Below are 5,891 nucleotides of genomic sequence, written 5' to 3' on the forward strand. Positions count from 1 at the left end.
GGCCGGTGTGAAGGCGGGCGGTGTGAGGGGCTGCGCGTGACTCCCCTCAGGGCGCCATATGCCACCTCGGGGCTCTGCTTCACTCGCCCTCACGGACCCCACAGATCTTCTCAGCCTTTAGAACCCACTCACAATACCCACAGACTCTGTCATAGCCCCCACACAGCCCCTCAAAACTCTCACAGGCTCTCATAGCCCCCCTCAAAGCCCTCACAGATTCTCTCATAGCCTCCTCAGGATCCTCACAAGCCCCCACAACACCCTCAGAATCCTCACAGCCCCCTCATGCCCCGCTTCCTGCGCTGGCAGTGGCAGCGCAGTGTTGGTGACGTGCAGCGGGTTGTTTATTTTCGAATCGCTGCTGTGTCACCCTTGTCTCGGGTGCGGGATTGCCCGCCGCCAGTCGCAGTGGGGTGACAATCCGCGTTACTCCTGTGACCGCTGTGCAGTCATTGCCTGTGGGATCCGAGTAAGCCACTAACATAATTCCTAGGGTTTAGGTCAAAATACAAAGAGTGAAGAGCAAATTTATTCTGTTTCACGGTTAATGGGCATTTCTGTGACGTAAAAATCTCCGCTCCCTTTAGATGAATTGCATTGATAAAATACAGCGCTGGATGTTATTACATGTACGCCTGCCCCACCATTTCAGAGGCAATGTGGGAGGGTGGGGAGCTACTTCCAGTCCTCTCTCCACTTCCCCAACACTTTCTTCCTCTGGTAATAAATTCCTCCTTTTGCCCGCTCGCCAATGTCCTGACATAGGACTCTGTCCAGGTTGTGGGCAGAGCACACGGCGGGTCGGTGACAGCCCTGAACCAGAGCCATGTTCCTGTGCTATGGTGTGGGGTGCGTAAACTGCAGGGCAGGGCAGGGTGTTGGCCACGGATGCTGTTCCTGGTGCCTTCTCACTCCTAATAAAAGCGTCCCTGCCAAAGGTACGTTTTATTTGAGTTAGGAGACTGGTATTTGTGTACCAGTCATGTCAAGTGTAAAAATAATCCTTTTCCTGTAATACAACAGGAAAGATAATTTCCCTAGCCAGTAATTTTGACCACATGTCTCTTTACTTTCTGTCTTGATTTGCTTTCAAGGTCATTCTTGGACTCCCTCCCCTATGATTCATTATGAGATGACAACTCTCAACAATTCCTGACACCACTTCCATCACCCACTTGTTTTGTTTTGGGATAAATAGCTCTATGTTTTCTTTCATTCTCCCTTTCAGGTGTGGGAAAAGATATTTTTTTGAAGCCCAGTAGCTCAGTTTGAAAGCTGACATGCCAAGCCTTGTACTTGCCATATTGATTGTTCATGTCTCATTGTTTTTCATAATTCTCTATTCACTGGCTGCTCACAGTGTTGAAGCTGCACTCTTTTTGGTTTATGTTTTTACATCATCTTACATGGCATATTCCTGTACATGATTAGCGGTCCTAAGAGTTATGGCAGTACAGTAAATAGGTTGTAACTACAGAAATGTATTTATTCCCAAAACAAGAATTATTAACACTAGAAAACTGAGATTAAATATAGTTTTTAAAGCCATTCAGACATGTTGGCACAAAAATACTCAACTAAACTCTCCATTAGTTAATGGTGTCATGAATTAACTGTATGATTATATTGCATTATATTGTTAATAGCCCTTAGTAGAATTAAACTGGTTTCTGAAGATGAATTCCTTTTACTTTTCATTCTTTTCTACCTGGTCTGTCAGTTGGGTGAGGCTGAGATTTCCATAATTGTTTGGGTTTCATTCTGTACTTTTACATGAAAATTTAAAGTGGTTTTAAATGTATAGAGCAAGGTGAACTTTGTTCATTGCATGCTTAGTTGGGCTGGTTGCTGAAGGATATACATGGGAAGAAGAAAGGAAAACTTTTGAAAGAAAGGGCTTGGGTTCTTTTTTTGTTTATTTTTTTTTTAGTCATCAACCTCTGGGCTTGCTTGACAGTAACTATGGATATCTGTCCCTGTAAGAAGAAACGTATCACTGTTTCTGGTCTCTTTAAAGTCCTTTGCTCTTACATTGCACTTCCAGTGCTTTTGCTAGGGAGTTGAGAAAGCCACCTATGCATTATTAAGTCATGCAGAATTTTGGGGTGGTGGACACATGTGATCAGACCCGCAGGGACCTGCAGAAACAGAATTATTAGAAATGGATTTTTCCACTGGGTTCTCTCTGGCTTAAAAGGAGTGCTTAGCATTCCTGAAAACTTAATTTGTTCCTGTTTTCCTATGTGACTACTAAAAACTGCTTACCGAAAGTACAAGCTAATCTGTAATTTGCATACTCCTTCTCAACTTTCATCAGTAGAAAGAACAACTATTTGTTTTCTCTCTCTTTGAATATATATTGTTTAGAGTCTTCTGTGCAGTTGTGGAATCGAAATTATTGGTTTCCCGTAGTAATGATTTTTTATTTTTGTAGCTTATATAAAACATTTAAGTATACCTGTTAGTGTACTATACCCTTCCATTACTGACATAATTGTCTGGCTATGGGATTGGATCTAATTTTACTCCCTTTTTTGTCACAAATGATTGTAACTTTCACAAACTTCTGTAGGTTTCTTTCTTACTGTTTCTCTGGCTACTTGTCTGGCACATAGCCATAGTTCACTTTGTAAAATCACTGCTCCCCTTTTTATATAGAATCAGCTTTATATTCTTCACTTTTGTTTACAGAAACCAACACAGCCTGTGTATGAAATATTTCCTTAGCTGTGGGTGCATTGTCTTTCAGAAACTAAAGAGAAATCAACATCCCCTCCACATGTCTCTTGATCTTCACCAGACTTGAAGAACCTGTAGTTCTTAGAGCTGGAGGTATGTTTGCTTTGTGTTTCATGTATTTTCTCTTTCTACCCTACCAACTGTCTGCATGAAGCAGGCACTGTCAAAGGCCAAAAATTTGAAACCATTTGTTTCATTACAGTTTCCACAAGTGGCTATAATGGGTGTAATATAAAGCAATTGAGCTATTGGTAGTCATGTTGTTGACCCAAGTGGAGGGCCAAATATGTCATCTGTGGCTGAAGCACTGAGGAACAAGGAATGGGTTCCTGCAGGGATCTCTGAAATTCCACAAGGAGTGATATTATTAATTTAGTTAAGATATAAGAAGTAAATGGTTTTGGATGTGATGTTGCATGATTTATTGCTCATTTATTCTAGTTACAACAGCCTATCTTATGCCCATCCTCAGTTACATCTACAGGAGTAATTACCCAATAAAAAACAGAAAGGAAATCAGTTTTGTTGAGTAGTAAAACACAATCCTGGCTCAGTCCTGCTTGTGACATGTTCATAAAAGAAAAGGAACTGGAGAAATTACCTCTGTAGAAATTTAGAATAAAAATATCCCAGAAGTATTTAGCAACCAAAGGATGTTAAGTGAAAGGTAAGATTCACAGTTTTTAATTGTATGTGTTACATTTTCACCATTCATATATTTCTATACATTTGTGCAAAATGTAATTCATAATGTGTATTTATGGCCCAAATTCTTCCCTCATTTTTACTTTACATCTCCAGAGTAGCCTGCTCTCATTAACATCTTAGCAGTTCTGCTCTCACAGCAGGTCATACAGTGATTTTTGCAAGAGGCAAAGTTAGCTCACAAAATCAAAGGGAGCAATGGTTTCAAATTACCAGTTAGCATGGGTCATTCTGCAGATGCAGAAGTGTCCCTGTCCCCTGTATATCAATAGAAAATGAAGAAGTGAAACTATTGTGCCATTTCTTAACCAAGATCCAGAGGAGAGTAACACCCTGTGTTTAAGGTACAGATAGGGAGTTCTAAGTTGTCACTTCAGTTTGCAGCAGGCTTGCCCTACTTCTACCTTGTTTCCATCCCTTGGTCATTTAATGGAAGAAAGAGTTCCTCCCTTTCTCAAAAGAGAAAGATAAAATATATCTCTTCTTTTAGCAATAAAATCTGTTTGTGACAAAGAACCTCACACATTTTGGTATCAAGGTTACATAAAATTTTTGTAAAGCCAGCCTGAGGTTGGCTTTCCTTCATCCCTATGTTTGTGTAGAATCCACTGTGTTTAAAGAGTCCTCTACACATGCATCTCCCAGCATAAGCTACATGGGGTCTTATTTCTTTCATCCTTGCTGTGTTGAAATACGATTCTGGAACCTTCACAGCAATTGTGGTGATGCTCACTTATGAAAATGTACAGATTTGAATTTAAGATTTTTCAGGCACAAAGATTAAAGGCAGACATATTAAAAAGTTCCCAGTTTGAGGGAGCTGTGGGTGCTCAGCACCTCTCTGATAATGAGGATTTGGTTGTTTATTTGTTCCATTATACTCCTTTCACCATCTATCTAATCCTATCACATCATTGTCTACAGAAATACTCAGACTCTTGGTTTCTTTACTGTTTTGTATAATTGGGGATGGTGTCACCACGCAGTGAAAAGAGCCACAGAATGCTGTTTTTCAAAGGCATACACTCACATTTGCACAACGTTTTCTCACTGGGTCATGAATGAATAGTAAGATTATTCTGCCTGTTTGTTTTCCTGTTGATGGATAGTTGCTGTTTGGGATACACAGATTTAGGATTATGTGTGATATTATGCAACTCTGCTACTGAAAGAAACATAAATGTACCCTTTTGCTATACACACTTTGGCCATATGTCCAGGTCATTAAGGCAGGGAAACTACTAAAGCAACCAGACTCTTATTCACTAATTTCCCAGATTGTCTTTGAAGAATAGCAGAGTGGAACAGAAACTAAAGATATCCTTTATATAACTGGAAATGAAAATGGTATCATTAATATTAGTTCTTAACTATTCATGGTATTCTGTTTTTGTAAATCAAAATAATTTTTTTCCAGACTGAGTGCAAACGAACCTTTCCTATTACCTTCTTTGCAGTGCATCCTATCTACCAAAAGGTGTTTTACATCAATTAGCCAGTATGTCTTTCATTCTTTGATTTTGAAAAATTATTAGCAGAAGTAAATGCCCTCTAGATAGTTTATAAATGAGAACTTTGCGCTTTTTGCACAAGTTTGATGAATCCTGGAATCCATCCTCATTGCCTGAGTAAGAAAAATCTGGGACTGTTTGGAGAGAGACTGACATGACTTGGAGAAGGGAGTCTGCTGCTGGGTGCTGATTGCCCACTGTTTGCTGGTTGTTGGCAATGGAGTCAGAATTCCAGGCAATGCCTCTGCAGGTGCCACAGGCAAAGATGAGGATCGCTACTCTGACTGGAACTGAGCCAGTTCTGTAGATATGACTGCCAGAGAAGGCACTGTGCTGTTCACTGCCACTAAAGACTGGCCTGATAGACTGTGTCACCAGGGTTTATAGTACTAGTAGCAATCTGTAGCAACACCAGTGTTAATTTCATCTTCCCCCACCAAAAAAAGAAAGGCTTTTTTGATGCCCAAACAGGGACATGAGGAATTTGAGATATGGACAGAGGAAAAGGTAACGGACAAGATATGGATGAACAATGCTAGAGAGGGAAGAGCAGAATGACTGTGGAGCATTTTGGTAGTTGTAATTGTGGTGAAGGAATGAGGGAAGTATTGTCTGTAACTTTTGTTGGTGTTGATGTTATTTTGATTTTGGTGCAGGGAATTCTTTTTGTTGATGTAAGTGAAGTTTGTGATGAATGTGTATTTTAATGATAATTCTTAAACATATGGTACCCAGAGGTGAGGGATGGAATGTGTTTGGTTTCTGGCAGAGGCAGTGTGGTGTTGGTGACGTGCAGTGGGTTGTTTATTTTGGTAGGGTTGGGTAGCTGGGCCTAGGGGCTACAGGGGTGGCTCCTGTGAGCAGCTGCCAGGAGATGCCCCATCCCCAGCACAGCCAATGCCAGGCTACGCGGTGCTAGCGCCTCAGGGATGATGT

At 40.8% G+C, this 5,891-nt stretch overlaps 1 long non-coding RNA gene across 1 annotated transcript in view; it reads left to right on the forward strand.

Moving 5' to 3' along the window:
• The first annotated feature begins 596 nt into the window (after positions 1–596).
• Positions 597–5,891, forward strand: part of LOC102041273 — a 10,215-nt gene continuing 4,920 nt past the window's right edge. The window contains exons 1-2 of the long non-coding RNA XR_265305.1: positions 597–720; positions 2,750–2,832. This is a non-coding gene — a long non-coding RNA (uncharacterized LOC102041273). The remainder of the gene's footprint in view (positions 721–2,749; positions 2,833–5,891) is intronic.

This window comes from Geospiza fortis, unplaced genomic scaffold (assembly GCF_000277835.1).
Source record: "Geospiza fortis unplaced genomic scaffold, GeoFor_1.0 scaffold157, whole genome shotgun sequence".
Classification (NCBI taxonomy): Eukaryota; Metazoa; Chordata; class Aves; order Passeriformes; family Thraupidae; genus Geospiza; species Geospiza fortis.